Source organism: Lissotriton vulgaris, chromosome 6 (assembly GCF_964263255.1).
Source record: "Lissotriton vulgaris chromosome 6, aLisVul1.2, whole genome shotgun sequence".
Classification (NCBI taxonomy): Eukaryota; Metazoa; Chordata; class Amphibia; order Caudata; family Salamandridae; genus Lissotriton; species Lissotriton vulgaris.
The window spans coordinates 1,606,847,190-1,606,871,703 of NC_141694.1; positions in this window are offsets into that span (position 1 = coordinate 1,606,847,190).

Here is a 24,514-nt window from a genome sequence, read left to right on the forward strand (position 1 = left end):
AAAAACCACCAAGCTACCGCTTTTCCTTTCATTTATTGATTATACGGCGGCCTTCGACCATGTGGACCGAAACAAACTTTGGAAAAAACTATCCACTTGGGGCATTCCGAAACATCTCCTAGATGTCCTAATACTGCTTCACTCTAACACCTGGGTTAAAATTAAACTTGGAACTGGCCAGCACCTCTCGAAGCAGATTAGAACAACTAAAGGACTAAAGCAGGGGTGCCTATTAGCGCCAATTCTATTTAATCTGTTTATTTCTGACTTACCGGAAGAACTTGACAAATGCCGTAATCATGCGCCCAAGCTAGGAAAAGCCACCCTCCCTAGTTTGTTATATGCGGACGATTTAGTGCTGATAAGCCGGTCGCCAATAGGCCTTCAGCATCTTTTGAATTGTACCCATGCCTTCTCGGTAAAGAATGCCCTAGAAATAAACCTCAATAAATCTAAGGTCATGACGGTAAACTACAGGAAGAAAAGGATCCCTTGTTGGTACCTGAACGGAGTAAAGCTCGAACGGGTAGCCACATACAAATACCTCGGCGTCGTGCTGGATTCTAAGAACACGTCTAGGCCTCAGCTCCAGTCCATCCGAGGGAAGGCAATAATGACCCACCTCGCACTGAAATCACTAAAGACTAAACTCCCTGACCTCACCCTTAAACCCTTCCTTGAAATCCTCCGAGCGAAACTTCAACCAACGCTCACCTATGGGTGCGAATCGCTGCATGGGAAGGACGCTGCATTGTTAGACACAGTCATAGCCAATTGTTACAGGGCCATCTTCAATCTTCCCAAATACGCGTCTCCGGCCCAAATTCGTTTAGAATTTGGGGTTGTCAAACAAACACTAGAAAGACGGAGTGCATATGTAACTAACTGGCGCAAGATCCGCGACGCAGACCCTGACTCCTTAAATGCCAGCGTCTGGGAAGAGCTACTCAGATGTCGCACTTCACTGCCTAGGGACTACCTATTTGGATCTCTTGATGTGCTAGGCTTATCCGACATTTGGGAAACTGCCATAGACCACCGGTCCTTCAAAAAGTTGGCAAAAAAATCTGCCCGAATAATCTCGGCAATAGAAGATAAGAAAGACCTAGCCAACAGGGCGCATGGATGGATAACGGTGGGAGATTACGGCAAAATACGGCCACAAGCATATCTTAATATCGGGATGAAAATAAAAATCAAAGAAAAGTTCCTGAAACTGCGCCTTGGAGCTATCCCGATATTACCGCACCTGCCGCCATGGGAGAGAACTCACGCCTCAGCTCTATGCCGCCTGTGTAAATCTGGCAAGGAGGACATCATCCATGTGATATGTATTTGCCCGAGACTAATGGACCTGAGGCTCAAGCTGTTGCTACCGTTTTTTAGATCACATGCCGCTCGGACCTGTAGGCAGGCAGTTAAACTTTGTTTTTCCTCCAGCGATATTAAACTGAATTGTCAGGTTGTGAAGTTCTTTGATTTATTGCAGGAAAGATTCAAGCACACTTGAAAGACTCATTGGGACTTAATAACAACCGTGAATTGACAATAGTAACTGCTGTATTTTAAATAATTTGTACTGTTATATGGCATTTTAAATAATTTGTACTGCTATATGGCGTTTTATATTTTTGTAAAGATTTTAATTAATCATATACAAATAAATATATTACTTACTTACTTACTTACTTAATTTCAGTAGCCCTGAATTGTATTTTTCCTTTGAAAGCTCTTGCATTACACTTACTAGTAAATTTCATGAGCATGTTGGTTTTGTTCATTCTCACGTTTCTGTTGCAGGAGGAGGATTCATCCTTGTTAGCTAGAATAATGTCTTGTTTTAGGAATTAGTTTGAGGGAGAGGAGGACACATTGAACAGCGATGCTGATAATAAAGGACTGTTGTATATTCTCATCAGAGTAAGCCTGGGAATCAAGGTCATCTCACCAAGGCCTGGGAGCATCGCTGCTATGTGGAAAGTTACCTACAAGGCGGTGGCTTGCCTGGATGGTGTGATGTCACAATGCATCTTGTGTTACTCTTACAAAATGAAATGTCTAAGTTAGGGACATTGTCCAGGGGATTTCTGCTTTGCCTTGAGAGAAAGAGAGAGCATCTTAGAACGAGCTCTGTAGTTTTGTGCTAAGTAGGGATGTCACGTTAGTGGCAGGGTAGGCACAGACTAATGCTTTATACCTCCCAACTTCCAATGAAGGGGAATCTTGATGTTGGTGCAATTGTTTTCTGTATCCTGCTTCTTGAACTGATTATTCTATGCATGTTGAACTGCATTAATTTCACCCCTAGGTTCGGCTTTGTAGTAGTTCCAATGTATTTCTACATCCTCATTTTGAGGTGTTTGTATCTCCAACTGTTCTTAGCTTTGTAATAAACTAACTAAACTTAAATGGGAGTCTGTGATTCTTCTGAGTCATAGTTCATTGGAACTGTAATGATTGATTGGCTAACAATGTTACTCCCCTCCACTCTTTCATGCTGACAAAAAAGGGACATCGGCCTGGGGTTCCAGAGTAGATCTAGAATGTGGAACCTGGCTCCTTCAAGTGTATGGCTGTCACATACATCAGTGGAAACACATAACATAGAGAATATTACTTTGGTGAGCCATGTGGCATAAAGTGCTGTACATACAGATAACCAAACAAATACTGATTTCAACAACCAAATAAACACTAAATAGACAATACATAGAAGTGGGGGCCCATCCTATATATACAACAGTCCTAAAGCAGCCCTGTGAGCTCTCTTCTTAATTTGAGGGTGATCAGGCTATGGACATGGACTGATAAAAAGCATAAATGTTTTAACCCACAATGTATGTGTAAGTAAATATACGTCCCAAAAGGTCTTCCTCAGGATTGGTTTAGAACCAAATAGACAGTCAATTAAAAATGAAACAAAAGCGCTCCTCCAATCCTGGATGTAGTCTGCCAGTGTCTAATCAGGGGATGCCTCAGGTCTGGAAATAAAGGTGCAATCCTAGTTCCTATGATTGAACGTGCACGTAGTGGAGGCCAACTGTTCACATACAATGCATCTAGACTCTGGAACAGTATTCCCCTCCACATATGCTCGGAACCTGATTACCTCAAATTCAGAAAACTGCTGAAAACCTTTCTCTTTCATTAACCTCCTCTTAGTTTTCTTGGCTTCTTAGGCCTGGGATGCTCCTGGGTAACCACGTGCTCTAGAAATGTTCATTCATTCATTCACCCTTCATTCATTCACCGCTGAGAGTAGTGGAATGTATCCCCTGTGTTCAAAGGAACAAATTCTCCCTAGAATCCGGCAAAGACTTCAGAGACAGGTAAATCCCAATTATTTGTCTGTGATCTGTATGTGATCTCTAATCAAAGTCTGGTACTGAATGCCACAGTGCACCGATGGAAAAGTAGAAATGGGCAGTTTCAACCTTGGTGAAACTGGTGGGCGTAGCAATGACAAGCTCCCACTTCTTTTACACTTCCTACACGTGCACTGTGTCAAATTGCTCTCACTGTAAACACTCTCACCACAAGGACATCCATAATAAATCAGCGCCTCTGTCAACCTTCCCTCTTTCAGAGAAGGGAACTTAACAGGAGGAAGACTTCCTAAAGGTAGTCTACTCAGAAAGACACAAAGAACAAAGGTGAGTGCAAACCATGCTGATCTCTGCATCTAGTATAAAGGGATGACCCAGAGCCCCTCAGAACCTGGGTGTACAAGAATGTGGAGAGAGCTGGTTCTGTCGGGTAACAGAATTGATTCTTAGTATACTCAATAATAACCAATGCAAGAAAACAGTACTCAAACTTTTCAGTAATAATCAACGAAAAACGAGAAAAAGACAAAAAACATGAATCAACGACACATCAAATTTGAATGAATCACAGTGTATATTTTGGAAAAACCGATATATTCTTTTACATTTTATGGTGTCGAACTGACATTACATGGCTGTCAGAGTTTAAGAACATACACTTTGTTCCAAGTGTTAAGGTGAGAGAAAGTGCGAAAAAAGGTGCTTAATGTGAACAGGATATATACAGTGGTGTATGAATTGTTGAAAAAAATCGTTCAGAGGAAATCTAGCCCTAGGTACATGAAGCTCCTAACCGCTTGGTTTTAAAATTTCCATTTCACTTGCCGCAGAGAAAGTAGGGTCATGATTATCACAAGAACGTCGACGTTTCGACCCCATGGTGCGTGATTTATTAATAAGCAAGGGGGTCTTCCACAGGACAAAGCAATACAAGGAGGAAATGTCTTCAGGGAATGGCCACCATTAGTCGGACTCAAGGGGCAATAAAAGTGAGTTCCTTGATGGTGAAGAATCACATCAAGATGGCAACATAGTTAATTCGCTGATTGGAGAGGTGACTAGATGTAAGTGTATAATTGTATACTCAGAGCAATTTAAAACACCCAATGGTGCACCAATAGTGAGATTACTGTGGTGCCTGTAGCACATGCGGGACATGAAGGATTTACATGCATGGCCAGAATGGGTGCGCCGAGTCAAATTTATATTTCTCTGGTGCTGCTCATTCTCTTTATGAACAGGGCCGGAGATATATTTGAGTTGGTGCACTACTTGGGTGATTTAAATTGCTCTGAGTACACGATTATACACTGACATCTAGGCATCTCTCTGATGAATGGATGAGCCGGCAGAAGGGCTGTTGTATTCTGACCGTCGTGGTCGCTCCAGAAGAGTAATGGTGGATGACAGAAACCAAACAAGGCTACCAAGTGTGGCCATAAATCTGGTTCAGCCTCAAAAAACACCTAACACACCCCAATGACACATCCCCGTGGCAAGTAAAAAATACAAATCCCAGGTCAACCCACACATCACACCTGACATGAATACTCCATTTTGACCCATCCACATAGCTGAGTATAAAAACAGCCCCTTTCCTGCCCAGAATCCTTTGCACAACTTCACAACTGAAGGGCCCAACCCCACAGAACAAAGGGAAAGACAAATCAGCACACATCACACCATCACAACCATACACACACCACACACATCACCACCACCTTTACACCTGCACTTTTTCCCATTTGTACATCACACACCATGTCACAGTAGAAGAGACACAATGAGTTGTCACTGATGGTAGATGAGGTAATCACAACAGAACCACATTGTTTGGCAGCAAGGTACAACAGACACCAATAGCCACAAAAAATCACATGTGGGCAAGGATAGTCAACAAAGTCAATGCAGTAGGGACCACCCTGCGCATCGTGAAGGATATCAGGAGGAGGTGGCATGACCTCAAGACCAGAGTGAAAGAGCGTGCCAACAAGAACCATGAGCTGGCTCAGAGGACTGGTGCTTGCCTTCCCATTCCACCACTAACACTCACCAAATGGGAGGAGAAGGTGCTTGCCGCACTGCATCCATAGAGTCTCACAGGAATACCTGTGGAGCTGGAAAGTACCAACAAATGTCTACCATTACACCTTATGTACATCATACTTTTCCCAACACGTCTCAAAGATCTAACATTTCCTTACTCTGAATCACCCCAAAGGTAACTAGCAATATGTCCATGGGGGCATGTGGACAGGCAGCCAGCACTACAACCCCCACCGGCGCCCTTGTCCCACAGCTGAGCAGGATGGAACACTCCCCACACCCACAACCATGTGGCAGCCATTGCGTTGTTTACCTTCACCTAACAGGTAGGTAGCCATGTCAAATGGGAGGGGAGTTTGTGGGTAGGAAGCCAGCACTACAACTCCCACCAGGCCCGCTTGTCCCAGAGCTCAGCAGGATGGAACACTCCCCACACCCAGAACCATGTGGCAGCCATTGCATTGTTCCCATTAAACTTACAGGTAGGTAGCCTTCTCATGCTCTCTTGTCTCACCCCTGACCAGGATGTAACACTTCCCCACCCAAGAGCCATGTGTAACCTATTCCCTTCCTCTGCTCCACTTCACAGGGAGGTAGCCATCTCAACAGGGAGGGGTGTTTGTGGGTGGGAAGCCAGCACTACAGCTCCCATCAGGTCTCCTTGTCCCACTGCTGAGCAGGATGGAATATTTCCCACACCCACAATCATGTTGCAGCCATTGCATTGTTCACCTTCACCTAACAGGTAGGTAGCCATCTCAACAGGGAGGGGTGTTTGTGGGTGGGAAGTCAGCACTACAACTCCCACCACGCACCCTTGTCCCAAATCTGAGCAGGAAGGTACACTCCTCCCACTCATAACCATGTGGCAGCTATTTCCCTCCACTGTGTCACCAAACAGGTAGGTAAACAGTGCATGCACCCTGCCATCCTTCTCAAAATGCATGGAGCCATATGACCACACCAGCACTCCAATGTCAGCCAACTTGGCATATATCCAAAAGCCACATCCAGCATGCAGACAGGTAAGCGTACGTAACTGTCACAGAAATTAAACTCACCAAGTCACATGTGGAAGAAATTCAGGGCCCAATCATGCACAGCACTGAATGCAATGTGTAACTGTTATGGTGTCAGAGCATGAAGATCCATATGAACACAAACCATACATGGTCAATCAGACAAATAAAGTAAGGTACATGATATGAAAAGGGCATGTATAACATTACAATGGCTAGTTCTTGCTGGGCCGAAAGTGATTTCATATAGAGCAAACCAAAAAGACGCATCACATAAAGTTGATGTGCCGCAAGTTGTTAGATGATGGCATGTCCTTGTAATCACATAACCTGTACGTTGCACATGCTTCCCTTTCACATGTCACACCATGGACAAGTAATGTATGTACCTCAACATCATGTCCTGATGCCCAGTATCTTGCAGCCATACTAAGTGAGTGTGATGTAAAATGTGTGGTCTATCACATGTAACATCCAAACGTCTAACACAAAGCTTGTGGAGTGCACTTCAATGACCATTTCACCTCTGTTCAACAGGACAACACCAACCTACAGAGCCAGTCCCCGTCCCAGGACATGCACTCTTGGATGCAGACTCCCTACGTTTCTCGGATGAGGAGCAACAACCTGGCCCATCCAGCTTGCCAGGGTGCACCACGTCTCAGGCCCTCATTGTCCTCACCACCACAGCAACTGCAACAGTGCTGACCCCTTCTGTAACACTCTCCCTGCCTCCGTGGTTACCAACACAACCACACAATCAGAGGAGGGCAGGGAGAGTTTGCAGGTGCGTTGAGTGCCATCGCCACAAGTCCAGGTCAGCAGGGCAAGTGGGAGGGCAACTAGGGGATAAATACAGGAGGACACTGGGACAGAAACCCTGGCCACCTTTGCCAAAGTCCTTGGACAGATGGGGCCAGGTTGTGGAAGAAGTGCTTGAGCTTCGCCTGCTGAGGTCCATGGACATGAGTATGGGCCAAGTTGTGAACCTCATGGGCAAGCTTATAGTTGTACCAAAGGACAGACATGCAGCCCAAATCACAGCTCAACCCCCCTACAGTGGCCCGCATGCTCTTTCTCCCACCACCTCAGCTGAGGTCACAGTGAGGTGTGAGCTGCAACAAAATGACTCCTCAGGCACCGCTGAGCCCACAGCAGAGGTCCCCCGCCAAACGCACAATCAATCAATCAATCAATCAATCATAGGCATTTATACCGCGCACTACTCACCCGGAGGGTCTCAAGGCTCTTGGGGGGGGGGGTCCGCACTGCTCGAACAGCCAGGTCTTGAGCTTCTTCCTGAAGGAGAGGTGGTCTTGGGTCAGGCGTAGGTCAGTCGGGAGGGAGTTCCAAGTCTTGGCGGCCAGGTGGGAGAAGGACCTTCCTCCTGTTGTCGCTCTGCGGATGCGGGGGACAGCGGCGAGGGCGTGACTGGTCAAGCGGAGATGGCGTTTGGGAGCGTAGAAGTTGAGGCGGCTGTTGAGGTAAGTCAGGCCTTGGTTGTGTAGGGCTTTGTGTGCGTGGGTGAGGAGCCGGAAGGTGATTCTTTTGTTGATCAGGAGCCAGTGCAGGTCTCTCAGGTGTCTGGAGATGTGGCTTCGTCTGGGGACGTCGAGGATGAGTCTCGCCGAGGCGTTCTGGATACGCTGGAGTCTCTTCTGGAGCTTGGCGGTGGTTCCGGCATAGAGGGCGTTGCCGTAGTCCAGACGGCTGGTGACGAGGGCCTGGGTGACCGCCTTCCTGGTCTCGGTGGGGATCCACCGGAAGATCTACGTAGCATGCGCAGGATGTTGAAACAGGACGGGGAGACGGCGTTGACTTGTCTGGTCATGGAGAGGGAGGAGTCCAGGATGAAGCCCAGGTTGTGTGCGTGGTCTGTCGGTTTGGGTGCGTTGCCCAGGGCGGGGGCCACCAGGAGTCGTCCCAGGCGGAGGGTGAGGAGCCCAGGATGAGGACTTCCGTCTTGTCTGTGTTCAGTTTCAGGCGGCTGGTCGTCATCCACTCGGCCACGTCTTTTATCCCTTCGTGTAGGTTGGCTCTGGCGGTGGCGGGGTCGTTGGTCAGGGAGAGGATCAGCTGGGTGTCATCGGCGTAGGAGATGATGTTCAGGTTGTGTTGGCGTGCGATGGCCGCCAGGGGGCTCATGTAGACATTGAAGAGGGTGGGGCTGAGCGAGGGGCCCTGAGGGACGCCGCAGATGACTTCCGTGGCTTCTGATCTTAACAGGGGGAGGCAGACTCTCTGTGTCCTTCCGGCGAGGAAGGAGATGATCCATTCCAGTGTCTTCTCCTTGATTCCGACATTGCTGAGGCGCTGCACTAGGGTGCGGTGGCAGACAGTGTCGAATGCCGCGGAGAGGTCCAGGAGGATGAGGGCCGCTGTTTCTCCGTTGTCCAGCAGGGTTCGGATGTCGTCAGTGGCAGCGATGAGGGCGGTCTCGGTGCTGTGGTTGGCCCGGAAGCCTGACTGAGATGGGTCGAGGGATCCAGTTGTCTCGAGGAAGGCTGCCATCCGAGAAACACCAGGGTAGAATCACTAGGCAATGCACCATACAAACGCTAGTCGCCGAGCCAGCCATGATGGCACCTTTGTTCCCCTTGACATTGACTTTGTTGATTATCCTTACCCACATTGTCATATTGATGGCAGGAGTCTGTTGGACTGTGTGACTACATCAATGTGGTGACTACTCTATTTGTCTCATTTACCATCACTGACAACTCAAAAATTCACTTAGCACCATTTTGTAAATAATCACTTCTCGGTCACAAATAATTATTGTAAATACACATTCTTTACACACCAATGTTTTGTGTCAACCCAATGTTTATCACAGTATGTACAATGTCAACTCAAATTCCAATATACCACAAGCTCTGATTGTGTTGAGGCATTGAGAGGGTGAAGGGACCTAGAAAGACACAAGAGAATGAGATTTACTTGTCAGGTGTTGCCATCACAGCTAGAACACATCACTAGTCATCAAAGCACACAAACCAGCACACATAACAATGAGCAACTACTTCAACATAGACATGAGGTACCTGAACAAATATACCCTTTGCCACACACATCAGCCATATGCACAGAGCCAACAGCAGTCAAAAACATCATCTATGCCTTGCTACTTCCATCAAAGACAATGTCACTTTTGTACAATGTCACTTACACTCAAGGGAAGTAGTTGTCAATGAGCTGTTGACACAGGTCAACACCTTCCTGTTCTCCACTATTGTCGTTACTAGGCATGTGTGGGTTTGCAGGGGGGACATTTGCTGCTCATCATCGTCCAGGAGCAGGGGGATATCGTTGCGCAAGGCCAGATTGTGGAGCATGCAGCATACAACTATTATCTGACACACTTTTTGGGGAGAGTAGAGTAGTTCACCTCCGCGCTTGTCCAGACAACGGAATATAGACTTCACAAGCTCAAAAGTACAATCCACAACATGAAATGTCCTGCCATGTGCATCATTGTAGCAAACTTCACCCGGGGTCCTTGGATTCCTCGGTGGGCTCAGCAACCAAGGCCGGATCGGATAAGAAGAGTCACCTAGGTGTGACATAGAGGAAGCAATTAAATTATATAAACAAGAGCTGAGAACAGCATGTCACACATACAGCACACTACTTGAATTTGCGTACTCACCAACAAGCCATGCACGCGCTGGATGCAGATTTGCCATCAGTTATGATATGATCCTGTTACGCAGTATGTAGGAGTCATGTGCTGATCGTGGAAACCTGGCACAGACATGGGAGATTATCATATACACTTGCATACAACTTGCACACAAATGGAACGGAAATGCTTCTCATTCCTGTATATGTGCTCATGTGCCTGTGTAAGAACCAGGCCAAAATGTGTGCAGTCAATTGCGCCCACAACATTAAGGATGTGACCAAGGCCGTAAAAATCACCCTTCACAGCTGCCAATTCATGTCTCTTAGGAAAATGGATGTAGCGGTCCTTGCATGTCAACATTGCAAACAGGACATCACGTAACACCATGCTGAACATCCGTTGAGACATCCCACCGGCGATGGCCACCGTGTACTAGAACGAACCGGTTGCAAAGTAATGCAGGGCCACCATCACCTTAACTGTTGGTGTCAAAGCAGTCAGATTGGTTCTGTGAGGCCTCAGATGGGACTCAAACTGAGGACATAGGTCTTGAAGGGTAAGGAGAGCCAGACGGAATTTTCTTATGATGTCCTCATCCTCCATGTTTGCCAGCACTGTGAATGAACGATGCACATTTGGTCGTCTCCGACATTAAATGAAAGGGGACACATGTCAATGTAATTGCCCTATGAGATGTGTCAAATATCTTACATCTTGACTGACACAGTGCCAACAATGACTGGACTGAAACAACATCGTAATGCACAAGTCACATGCAGAGACACCTTGATCTCATGTAGTGTACATGTGGCAGTATGTAAATACTGACTGCCTCCAAAACAGAATCTGACTATGTGAATGGAAAATGGTACATTCCTACATCTTGTGTCACCAGCCCTAGGAGTAGATGACACAGCACATGTTTGAAACAGCAACACTGCTGACTTCTACATAGCTGCTGTACCTGCCACACCTTCTTGCTTAAGTTGCACAGAGCACAACCTTTAAACACCATGAGCACAGTGTGTGTAAGCTGTTCAACTATCAAACTGAATTCAGCAATCTACACAGTGTAATAGGTACATTATGTAGTCAGTCCCTCATTAATGGGAGTTGATTAGCCATCTCACACATTGACATGTTCACTAATATGAGAGTCCATTACACACCAAATCTGTGGACATGCACACAAATATCATATGTGACATGTGAGGAAGTAAATGCCAATGCATGTAATCATGTGCACTGACATGGCATGTGTAGGCATCAATGAGTTCAATGTCACGCTAGCATTGAATTTAGCAATCAGGTGGCATAATAAATTGTAAGTGCCTAGTGTTCCATGATGAGATTTGACCATTGCCATTGCTAGAGCATAATGTGTCCTTAGGTGCAGTATGCGTGCACCGCCACCGCAATCACAGTCATTGGCCACAATTGAAAAATGCCATATCATGGTATCGATTGCCTGGCCACCGCCAATGCCCTTGCCATTGCAGCCAATGGGAACAGCGATCGCGGTAGTACCATCCAATTTTGAAACACGCAGTAGGCGTGCCCCGCTACTGCGGTCACGGTCATGGCGTCAATTGAAAGATGCACGATTGCAGTAGCAACTGCCTGGCCCATGTGGTGTGTCACTGCCAATCCTCATGCCATTTCAGCCAATAGGAACCGCAATCGCAGTAGTGAATTACACATTTCAAACCCGCGGTAGGCGTGCTTTGCTACCGTGGGCCCGGTCCTTGGGTACAATTAAAAGATGCACGATTTCGGTAGTGACAGCCTGGCACTCGCGGTGTGCCACCGCCAATGCACATGCCATTGCAGCCAATAGGAACCACGATCGCAGTAGTGAATTACACATTTAAAACCCGCTGTAGGCGTGCTCTGCTACTGCGGGTCCGGTCATTGGGTACAATTGGAAGATGCACGATTGCGGTAGCGACTGCCTGGCCCCCGCTATGTGCCACCGCCAATGACCATGCCATTGCAGCCAGTAGGAACTGCGCTTGGGGTAGTGAATTACACCTTTGAAACCTTTGGGTAGGCGTGCTCCGCTACAGCGGGCCTAGTCATTGGGTACAACTGAAAGATGCACGATTGCAGTAGCAACCGCCAGGCCCTCGCGGTGTGACACCACGAATGCCCATGCCATTGCAGCCAATAGGAACTGCGATTGCAGTAGTGAATTACAAATTTGAAACCCGCGGTAGGCATGCATCACCACTGCTGTCCCAGTTATTGGTTATATTTCAAAAATGCTTACCAGGAACACCAATTATAGCAGCTGAGTACCACTGAAACAACCCCAGAGGGCTTTATATGTCTGTGAGAGAGCCATACATTTCAATTGCATCCAATCACAGCTGCCTGCCATTCTTCATTTATCAACTGCTGCTGTTCCTGTCTCCTGGACCCAGTGATGGCAAGAACTGAGAACATCAGGGCCCAGCCCTTCACCACAGAGGAACTGGAGGTCCTGGTGGACGAGGTCCTTTCACAGTATGGGAGGCTATATGGTGCGCCAGATGTACTGGTAACTGTTTCAGAGTGAAAGTTTGAGAGTGCTCACATGATGTTGCTCTGCAGTAGTATTTTCCTGTGAGTACTAGTTAATGGGCATGCATCCTTATTTTTCATATACCATGCTCCATACATGGCCCAGTAAGAATTGCCCTCGAAAATTTGGGGAGGATGGCAACATGGACATTACTACAGCCCTTCTTCAGCAAGAAAAATCAAACGTGTCAGAACCCCTAGAACTCACAGAGCGCAAGTGGCGTCAGTCACCCACGGTAGATCAAGTGAAAGATCAGCAAGGCGCTCATGGTCCGAGCTACAGCGAATTCGGCATTCTAAGATGGCCGCCGGGTTCGCTCTCGGGCCAGCGGTCTAGTCATGAAGTGAGGTCATCGTCGGAATCCAGGTGAGGCGCGAGCTAGATTGAAGCTGCGCACTTCACCCAGGATCCTAATCTGAGAAGAAGCGTTGTTGGATTTCGGAGTAAATTCAGTCATAGTTTATTCTAGAAAACATTTACAGAGAAAGTGACAGTATAAATAACGTTAGTAGAGAAGCTGATACCAGCGTGCAGAACTAGTCCACAGAGTTCGTCTCTCGTCAGCAGACGTCATTCAGCAAGTAGCCGGTTCGTGTATCTGTGAAGAGATAACGACAACAGACATGAGCTAAGTCATAATCTGCAAATTAAATACTTGCCAGAGAATATTACTTTACAGAAAAAATACATTTAAATACATACCTTGTATTAGGAGTTAGTAGCGCAGATAGAAGTCGATGCAATATCGTTGGTGAAGATATCCTAGAAACGAAGTCAACATTCAGTCAGATAAAACTAGTAGTGAGTAAAACAATAATAAGAAAATAGTAAAATTGTCAAAGGGTTTATCGAAGATGTATAAAATAAATGTTACTTGCATGTGCAGAGTTATCCGACTAGAAGGAAGATAGAGCCATTAGAGAACGACATTGGCCACACAATATCCCCACTGTGAACATACTACAGCTGGTTACAAGTGGTTAGAACAGATTCTAATGCGAACAATAGAAATGAAGCAAATCCTTGGAAGTAATATTTGGGTCACTAAAGAATTAAATGAATAACATAGAAGAGAAAGAGAGAGTTAAGGGGGAACAGAGTAGGAGGTCTCAGATGAATGTGCGTATTCCTTTCCAGGTTCCTGTTCAGAAGGTCTGCAGGACAGACTAGAAGAAAAGAACCAACCAAGACTGCCTCTTCTCTTCTCTCTCTGTTTGTTATTTTATCCAATATCCCTCTTCCCCTCAAGGATAATAATTTGGAGACTCGTTGCTATCGAGCTCTGGGTTGTTTTTCTGGGTGGATTCGGGACTGAGCATCTCTGTTCCTGTGCTGCTAGAGATAATCGAAGTTTCTTCAGTTCTGACAAAACGTTGGTCTGAGACTGGGTAATGTAAATGTGTGATACACTGCCTAGCATGCTGACTTCATATCAATGGGGTGTGTAGCCTTATTTCCACAGATCCATGGCTGCATTGAAGGATGGGAGGGACATGTAGTGTTTTTGCAGTCATACAGTTACACTGCTGGTTAGGGCAGTCAAAGTCTGAAAAAACATTGCCTTTGCTATCTGATGTCATAGTCCATGTGGTTTTTACATGCTCATTTGTGACATTACAAATGTATTTTGTCCAGAGGGTACTGAAGAATGTGTGAACAGTTTTTATATTGCCCCCTTGGATATGTGTGATTATGCTCAAGAGTAAAATGCCTGAGTGTAACACTCTTGGTGGTAATTCACCTATGACAGATCAGAAAACTTTAATTTGGATATATCATCCTTCCATTGTTTTCATTATGTTTTCTGTCTCGCATGTGTAGGCACTGTTTGCCCTCTCAGATTGTACATGCATGTGAATTTTCAGATGGCCCACGTTTAACCTCAGTGTGAGTCCCCCTGGCCTGCACAGAAACTGCCCAATGATACAAGGGCCTTTCAGTAAATGGACTGAGTGAAACATGTGTTGTCTGCTACCCTATTTATTTATGAGCTATCTTAGGCCTGAGGATTGCACAAGACAGGCCTACAACTTGTGAGAAAAGTGTGAGAATGTAAGATCATGGCCCTAAATGTGACCTCCATGACACAGGTAGCCATTCACTGGCCAAGGACATTGAGGGGTGTGTAGTGTTGGACACAGTGAGTCTGCCCCAACACATCATATCAAATGTATTGTGTGTATTGCTCACTCACATACTGTATCACAGATGAGGGGATTCTTCACATTGGTTTCTGTGCTGGCACTCTGCATGTGTATGAGATGGCCAGGTACTGTGTCCATCATCATACATGTATACATTTCTATAAGATTATTTGATGCAAGTGTACTACGTGTCATGCTGTATGGCTTCCGTGCAACATTTATGTATTGGTGTGCTATGTTTTTTTCATGCTCCTCGGCTGACACACAGTGGTACATGACACACTGTCACTGAAACTTCCTCTTATTGTCTCCCATGCCTGCAGCTTAAGTTCCACCAGCGTATGGCTATTTGGAGGGCCATAGCACACAAGGTGCGGGCTGTGGGTGTCTCCAACGGACGGCACACACACTGTCACAAGAGGAGGGATGAGCATCCCCATTGTCATCTCTGCCACATTGTCAAATGTGGCAGAGATGACAATGGGGATGCTCCCTAGGAGTGGCAGTTTCACGGGCAGGAGCATGACACCACTAATGGCCTGCATCTTGGCGGTGACACAGCCAGAGTTGGATGGACACTTGAGGGCCCATCAGCAGCAAGCTGGGGGTGAGTATTCTGCAAAGTGTGACTTTGGGTGTGACTGACTCATGAATCCCAACCCTGAGCCAGTGCAGATCTTTGTAATGTCTCTAGTGTGATGCAATGGCTTCTAAGTGTCCTCAGTGTTGAGTGCAGCTGTTATGCATATTTACAACTGCACAGCTGCCACCAATGTGCAACTGTAGTTGTGCTTTAAAGCCCAACATGGTGGATAGCAGGAGTGTGTGGCCATTTCAAAAGGACATTGGTGAGTCTGTATCTATGGTGTTCCATTAAAGTGACTCCATATGTGACAGAGACATGTTTAGATGTATATCTATCTCACCTACAGGCACGTAGGTATGCTTACAGAGAATAGTAGTCCAACAAGCCCAGCCACGTTCAGCCAAACAGTGGAAAGGCAATGTGACCCTAGACAGAACAGTAATACACAACATTGTCAATCTGGACCAATGCACAGACACCATACCCCAACACAAACAAGAATTGCATCATCAAAAGCCAATCATGAACACTAACTGCGATCAAGGGGACAAATCAGCTAACACAGACATACACGCCACACCAGTCATCAAGTGAACATGGTGTCACAGTCTACCATAAGCATGCACATGCACAATCCTGACAAGTGACAGGTCAAAAATTGGAGGACAAACCACTATTGTGCACTCAAAACAAGCTCATGAACCAAAATCCACCTTGCTGCATGTGACATACACATAAGAAATGCACATTACACTTGCAACATACATCTGAATGTATCACAATGCACAAACTACTCACACACAGTCATGCAACTAGAACATCGCACACACATTGCACCTGTCAGTAGAAAGAGCCAAACACTGCATCAATCCACAACAAAAACACAACAGATGTGCATACGAATCCATCACATAGCAAACTTAGCAGGACATCAGGGGAATGCACACCAGGCAAGTACAAGGCAACATACACTGACAGCACTGCATGCATACCGATCAGTGTGTACACATCAACCAAACCAGTAGCACACATATCAGAGTGCCCCACCATGAACTCCCACAACACAAATCATCACAGCACACAGATAACATCACACTCAGGAATGGTAGCAGTACCTCGGCAAACAGACATACAGCTTAGCCATTACCCACAGATGCACAACTCAGGGAAACCCAGATGCAAACTATATTACTACAGGACTGTGCTGCTCAAAACATATGAGCAACCATGACTGCAAACTAGTAGAAGAAAATAAAATATAAGTAATTGTGAAACTGTCCTGAGTGGCACATTGGTCCTGTACACTGATCATTCTCCCACAGTATAGTGACAGAATATGAAGTGGCGGGGAGGCTCACACACTGGCAAGCAATGGGGTGGAAGACATGAGATTAAAGTGGTGTGTACATAAGTAGTGGACAGGTGAGGAGTGTACAGTCCACAAACACATAGAGGAGTAACTCACAATGTGTAGGCATCAGAAGCACCTATATGGGATGGTATGAGTCCTCATATCACATATCATACTGGAGCCAAGAATGTGTCAAGTGACAGCAATGCATGAGAAAACTCACAAATAATGTCAGTGTTGCTGAGAGGGTCAGCACAGTGAGCACAAACTTAAACAAGACATATGGCTGATCAACAAAACACAGCAGAGATGTTGCAGTCACACACTCTGCATACTCACAAATGACAGCGACAACACGTAGGTGAACCCCAGGAGTGCAAGGACACACCGACACACTACACAGTGCTCAATCTACAACTCCTACATGTGCCCACAATCTGAAGCACATGTCTGACAGTGTAAACAAATAGGCACTCATTACCTAGATCATACATGTGTGTAGGTGGCATGTGCAGTGGCACATACACATCAAAACTACTGAAAATGGCAGGTCAATCACACTGTATAACTACTCAAGTACACACATTCAAATGTGCACATGTGACTATGAAGACAGGCCCACACAAAATGGTTACACACCAACACTGCTGTGCACACATCAAGAAAGAGCCCAAAGAAATGCCAGACCCTGGCCACCCTGCAATTAATCCAGTGGATAGCATTCCCCTCTGTTCTGGGATTGCATCCTAACAAGATATGTGTACAATTTATCAAACCTAGGCACAGAATGATTAGGAGAAGAGTAAATCATCACAACCATCATTGTACACTCAAGCCTCAGACTCCAGAAGAACAAAAGTGCCTGTAAAGCTCTGAAAAAGTAAAACTAGCAATTGGCAATGTTAAAGTGGCATACAGAGCATGTGTCACATGAACCGATAACCATACATAAAACCTTTTATTTAGAAAAGACATTGACAAAGAAGACAACAGGAGTAAAATTCTTTATTACATAATACCCAGGTAGGCATCAAAGGTACAAAACAGCAAGGCCATTGGCCAGTACAAATTGAAAGTATACACATGTGTGCATGAGAAACTGCACAGGGAATGTGCATCCAAAGTGACAAACAGCAAGGCAATTGGCCAGTCAATAGTTCCAGTCTGCACATGTGTACATGAGAAACTGCACAGGGAATGGACAGAAAACGTACCAAACAGCAAGGCCATTGGCCAGTCCATAGTTCCAGTGTGCATGTGTGTGCATGAGAAACTGCACAGGGAATGGGTAACACCGTCCACTGCACTGAGAATCACCCCAGCTTAGGGGATACAAATGGGAAATCCAGGCACCGCTGTGGAAGAAATGGTGTGGGGAGGGGAACTTTGCCTAAACTTTGGCTTTCAGTTAAACTGGGAAGTGGCTGATTGTCGGGGCCAGTTGGAGGACTGGACCTGGGAGAGAGAGGACCAGCTGAGGTGGAGGTATCAGTAGCTGTGGTAGCCTGAGGCTTCATGGACCGGGCGAAGTGGTGGCATGGGGAGGGGGAGACATGCTGCCAGGTACACAATGTGTGAGGGGGAATGTTGAGGACTGGGTCTCAACTTCTTGAGGATTCAGTAGCTCACAAGTGTCTTGGACGGAGTGGGAATTGACACAACAGCCACACTCTCCACCAAAGGGGTATCAGGTGCAGGTGGCTCTCTCTGTGGGGATTTGCTGGATCTGATGGTGTGCTTGGCTTGCCTTTTACCCTGCACCCCCTGTTGTCCAGGTAAACCCCCCACTTTGCTCTCCTGCCCCAGCTTCACAGGGGTGTGGGTGGGAGTTGACATTGTAGGTGAATCTGCCTTAGAGGAGTGTTTGTGCTTAGTTGTTGCAGGCACCAAATTCACAGCAGACAGGGCAAATGTTTATTTGTCTTTGGGAGCAGTTGTGGGGATAGGAGTGCCCTCGGATGGGGGTGATTTTGATGAATGTGATGTTGATGCCTGCTTCTTGGCCTGATGCCCATAAGTGTCACATGATGGGCTTTTGCCTTTGCGCTCCTGTGTGCCTGTTTTATGTTGTGGGGATGGTGTCTGTGGTCTGGTCCGCCTGGAGTGCTGCAGTTGTGTGCTGCATGTGGACGAATTGGTGCCTGAGGGCTGATATGTGTGCTACCGGTTTGGTTGGTGTGTACACACTGATTGGTATGCATGCAGTGCTGTCAGTGTATGTTGCCTTGTACTTGCCTGGTGTGCATTCCCCTGATGTCCTGCTAAGTTTGGTATGTGATGGATTGGTATGTGCATCTGTTGTGTTTTTGTTGTGGATGGATGCAGTGTTTGGTCCTTTCTACTGACAGGTGCAATGTTTGTGCGATGTTCTATTTGCATGACTGTGTGTGAGTAGTTTGTGCATTGTGATACATTCAGATGTATGTTGAATGTGTAATGTGCATTTCTTATGTGTATGTTGTAGTGTAGTTCCTATTTTCCCAATAGGCTCTGGCGATTGGAATAACATAAACGATAGTTTAGACGTAGGACTGAGGTCGACTAGGTCTCTATTGAATATGTTAGACTTAATTTAGGTTTGCCAGCTAGCTCAGAGGTCACTAGAAACTTTCTTGAATGACCAGGGAGGAGTGAACTTCCCTGATTAGACAAGAAGGGATTCAGCTTCTGACAACCGCATAAACATGACAACTTTGCTCCCCCAGAATAAGGAGTACATCTCCAGAGTCGTGTGAAAACAAAAGATAGCTTTTTCACTCAGTCAGTTGTGCATACTTATTCTCACCCTAGTGCAGAGAAATAGAGAGACGGGCGTTTTCAATAAAAGGTGTTCTTTATTGAGCAGTCTTCTTTCTCATGCAAGAGAAATGAATTGCCATGATTGTAATACTTGTTATAAAGTAAAGTGCGTACAGTAAAAGGAGTATTATGAAATAATACTGTAAAAGCATTGATATGGTTTCTGAGCCATATGATACTTAAAAGGTATAAAATATATAAGTGTGGCTCAATGATTAGAGCGGCAGACCCTGATGCAGAGGTCTAGCCCGGGACCAGGGTTCAATTCCCCGCCTCAGCGGGTCTTGGGCTCAAAATTCCACAGACCTGATAATTCTCGCCTCGGTGCCTATTCCAATCATGGACTCCCACTCTGCAACTCTGGGCAATAGCTTGCTTAATCTCCACAACGGCCCCCACAACGCTAAGGATGCCTGGCCTCCACCTTGGGGGTGCCCAGGAGTGGACGCCTCACAGGGAAAGCCAGGATGGGCTCCACAGCAGTATTCGTACAAGCGCCTTGAGACCATTGCGGGTGAGTAGTACGCTATACAAGTATCAATTTACATTTTTTACAATTTTATATACAGTTACATACAATGATAATAGTTTGACTAAACGTACTAAACTGGTGCTTCTAAATACGCCTACCCCGATGTACCTAACCTAAGCCTAGTACGTGGGAAGGAGTAAATGAGTTGCAGTTTAAGTTAAGTTAGTTTTTGTCAAGATTTTGACTCAAGAATTCTCTAGGGATCTAATCAGCTCCGTACCTTGGTTTTAGAATGGAGGAGGTCTTGTATCTCGCTCTCAGGACTTGATCTCCCAGCAACCCGCAAGGGTGACTGGGAACACCGGAGCTGGATTTTCTCGGCAGGAGAAAAAGACAGCGTCTTTCTCAGTGCGTCAAGTGGGAGGGACGGTTTCCTTCGCAACTCGCTTCAGCTGGGCTTCGGATAAGTAGATAGCTGCTCTGCTCCACACCACCGTGTCTTGCTTAAGGCAAATGCTGGTATATTTATACCTGGAAGGTGCCGTGCCGTTTGGACATAAGACGTCAATCAAAAGATGTCACTAATAACGGGCCGTTCTTTCAGTGCTCGCAGGAGTTCTAGGACAAATCAAAAGAAAAGCACGGGGAATTCCCAGGTTGCTGGAGGTTTGGTATGTTGTAAGAACTCGTTGTGATTTCTAGGAGTCTAAGGAAGTAGCCTTGCCGCATTTGGTTTGCATTGGCTATTACTAAATATGAAATATTTAATTAGGGTCCTAGATAAAACCACAACAATGTCACATGCAGCAAGGTGGATTCTGGTTCATGAGCTTGTTTTGAGTGCGCAATAGGGGTTTGTCCTCCAATTTTTTACCTGTCACTTGTCAGGATTGTGCATGTGCATGCTTGTGGTACACTGTGACACCATGTTCACTTGATGACTGGTGTGGTGTGTATGTCTGTGTTAGCTGATTTGTCCCCTTGATCGCAGTTAGTGTTCATGATTGGCTTTTGATGATGCAATTCTTGTTTGTGTTGGAGTATGGTGTCTGTGCATTGGTCCAGAGTGACAATGTTGTGTATTACTGTTCTGTCTAGGGTCACATTGCCTTTCCACTGTTTGGCTGAACATGGCTGGGCTTGTTGGACGTTGTCTGTGAGATTTGTGTTTGGCTATTGTTTTTGGGTCAGCATTGGTTCAGACATCCCTGAGTGTGAGTCTGACATTTGTAGATGCACACCAAGGTGTGCGATTGGTTGTCAGTAAAGTCACAAGACCTTATTTGCACCTTGATGTGTGTTTCTCACAGGTGTTGAGTATTGCAGGTGTGAGATGGGTAGATAAGGGGTATGTGTGAAGGTCCTACTTGCGTTTGACAGTCAGGGAGTATGGCAATGAGCCATGTGTGTTGTGCTGTTAGCATACACATGTCAAGTAAGTTGACACAGATGTGTGGCTGGTCACTATATGACTTCTGACACTTTCTATCATTCCTGTGCCTATGCATGGTTTGCATGGATGTATCCCTGAGTTGTTGCCCAGAGGTCACTGTGGTTTGATTTCACTCACTGTGCCATCCATGTCTGATTTGAGGGCCTAAGGGTAGTGTGATATGTTCCTCCTCTTGCATGGGATTTACACATGCTATGTGGCTTGCTCCATGGTTTTCCAGCACTGTGCACTTTACTTTGGGCTAGCCCATTTATTGTCCTACATTGATGCTGACCTATGGTATGTGTATGTGGGATCTTTCTGAGGGACTTGACAAGCAGTGTGAACAGTTCAGTGTTTTTTCATATGCAGTGTGAATCTTCATTTCTTAATTATACTCTGTTTGATTCACATGAGTGGAAGGTAGGTGTGAGGAGGAGGGTTGTCTAGCCCCTGACCTTTTGTGCAGGGTGTTCATCTTCACCCCCACCATCCCAGTCAATCTACCTTGCAATTTGATGTGTGAGGTCTAACCACACCTGAGTGAGAGAGAGAGGAACTCTATTTATTTAGACCGTAGTCTTTAAACCTTGAGATCGAATAAAATGCTTCACATTATACAAAATTAATCAATATCAAAACCATACAAAATTTATAAAATCGGGCAGTTACTCTCTGTACCGGTCCCTATATCTTATCCTATGTTAAAAAGACATTCCATGGGTAGCTAATATATAAAATTGTTATAAAGGATTTTAAAAACATGCTATACTTAATAAAACTGGAGATTATTACATTTTAAAATGAGGCAAGTACGTTACATTTATCATTATTCACTTACAGTACAATCTAGCATCTTATGAGCTTACAACCCCTCGCATTTTATCCTTCGATTATTTCTCGCAATTGGATACAAGTAGGTTCCTCAGTATCATTTCTTCAACTTGTCCCACGCCAAACGGTTCACCCTTTTCAGATAGTTACCGAGTGCAATTGCTATATCCAGATGTTCCATTCCTATCAGTAAGTTCATTGCTTGAGCGCGTAGTCTTATGCCATATTTTGTAAATAAAGGTCGTAGGAACCGTTTTCTCACTTCTAGACATGTCAAGCAATCAAGTAATACGTGCAACATTTCACACTTGGCCCCCAGTCCACACTTACATGTACCATCCGGATATAACATTTCTGCCTTAACTCTCCCCTCCATTCGGATTCGGATTTTCAGAATATCCCACCTAAATACGTAGTTTGGCAGGGTTTCTAAGTACGGATACCCTGCCTCGTTTTCCCAAGCTTCTATCATATATTGGACTGATTTTTTATTTCTCAGGTATCCTATATCCTGCATTCTGGAATACTCCCTTCCTTGTGCTTTGAGTGCACTCTTCGTAAACTACATGTCTAAGGAATTTTGATTTACTCCCACATTTAGACTCCAAATTATTTCCTTTATTTTTTCTTTTTGCCTCTAACGCCCATCTTAGGTTACTATGACGGATTTCATCACTACACCAATGTGAGACCTTTTCGGCTTCCCCTTGGGATTGGCGTTTCCAGAATCTTGCCACCGCCATTTTGGCCTGGGTAGTCCATCCTATCATACCTGTTTCCAGTCTAATTGCCTGTATCATTGCTGACTTTGGCAATGACAGTAGCATTTTTAAGGCCTTACCTTCCTCCCGAACCCATCCTTCTTTACCGCTTAAGAGGAGCGCCTCTGCACCATACAGTACTTGGGGCCGAATCATGGCCTAATACGCTTTTAGCATGGGTTTGTGTGACATAGTTTTTATTGAAGTTTTTCAAACCACAAATGGTGGAAGATGCTTTTGCGTTTTGGTGTTCCAAGTGTATGTCCCATTTTAAAGAGAATTCAAACCATAGACCAAGGTATTTATATTCTTTTACCATTTCTAATTTTGGTTTATCTAGATACCAGCTTAAGGTCTTGGTCCCTTTTCCAAAGCACAGGATCTTTGTTTTTTCCATGTTCACTATCAACAATTTATCCTTACAGAATTCATTGAATGCGTTTAATTTTCTCTGTAGCCCGAGCTCTTTCTGGTCAGTAATCACCAGGTCATCTGCGTTCAGCAAGCTTGAGACCTTTCTACCACTCATTCTAGGGCTAGCACTCTTTTCTACCTCTAGTGCTGCAGGCAGGTCAGCTAAAAATATTGCAAAGAGGAGCGGGCTAAGACGCAGCACTGTCTCAGCCCATTCCCTATTTCTATTCTCCTCGTCAATGCCCCTTGTGTGTCTTTAATGACTTGGGCCCAGATCCCTCTATGCAATTCTTTCAAGATTTCAAGTAAGCAAATTGGGGTTTCATATTTAATCAGCACTCCCATAATTTCCCCCGATTCACCGAGTCAAAGGCTGCCTGGAATTCGACGAAACAGCAAAACAAATTCCCCTTTTGTTCTATCGACTTCCGGGCAAGAGCCCAGAAAGCATAACAGTGGTCCACAGTGGAGTGCCGTTCTTTAAAACCCCCCTGTTCCACCGAGATAATTGAGTTCTCTTCTACCCAGTCCTTTAATTTGCCTAGCACTATTTTAGCAAATATCTTCTCCCCAATGTCCAGTAGATTAATTAATCTATAATTTTTTGGGTTGTTCATCTCCCCTTTCCTATGTATGGGCCCCTTATAGCCCCATTCCAGTTATCGGGGAGTTTCCCAGTCTCTAGGATAACTTCAAACATGTTTGCAAAAATTTCCGCCCACCAGTCTACGTAAGTTTTAATTATCTGAGACGGGAGGTTATCCGGGCCTGCCGCTCTTGTGAGGTTCAAACCCTTTATCATCTTTTTAACCTCTATGACAGAAGAAACGGGTTTTATATCTGCTACCAGACCGCTCCAGTCTGTGTACAGATTTTCTTCCCAGTCTTTCCCTGGGCTATACAGATCCTGTAAATAATCCTCCAATGCTGATTCTTCTACTATGCAATTGATTGCTCCTGGCTGGTGATCTGCTGCTGAGTGAACTAGCTTCCAGAACTGGTGTAAGTTCTTAATTTCGATTGCCTCAAGTAATTTTAGCCAGCATCCCTCTTTAAATTCTCTTTTTGCCCTTCTAATAAGCATGTTACATTCTCTTTTTAGGCCCACTAGGGTGTTTACACTACCCAGGTCTCTCTTCAAA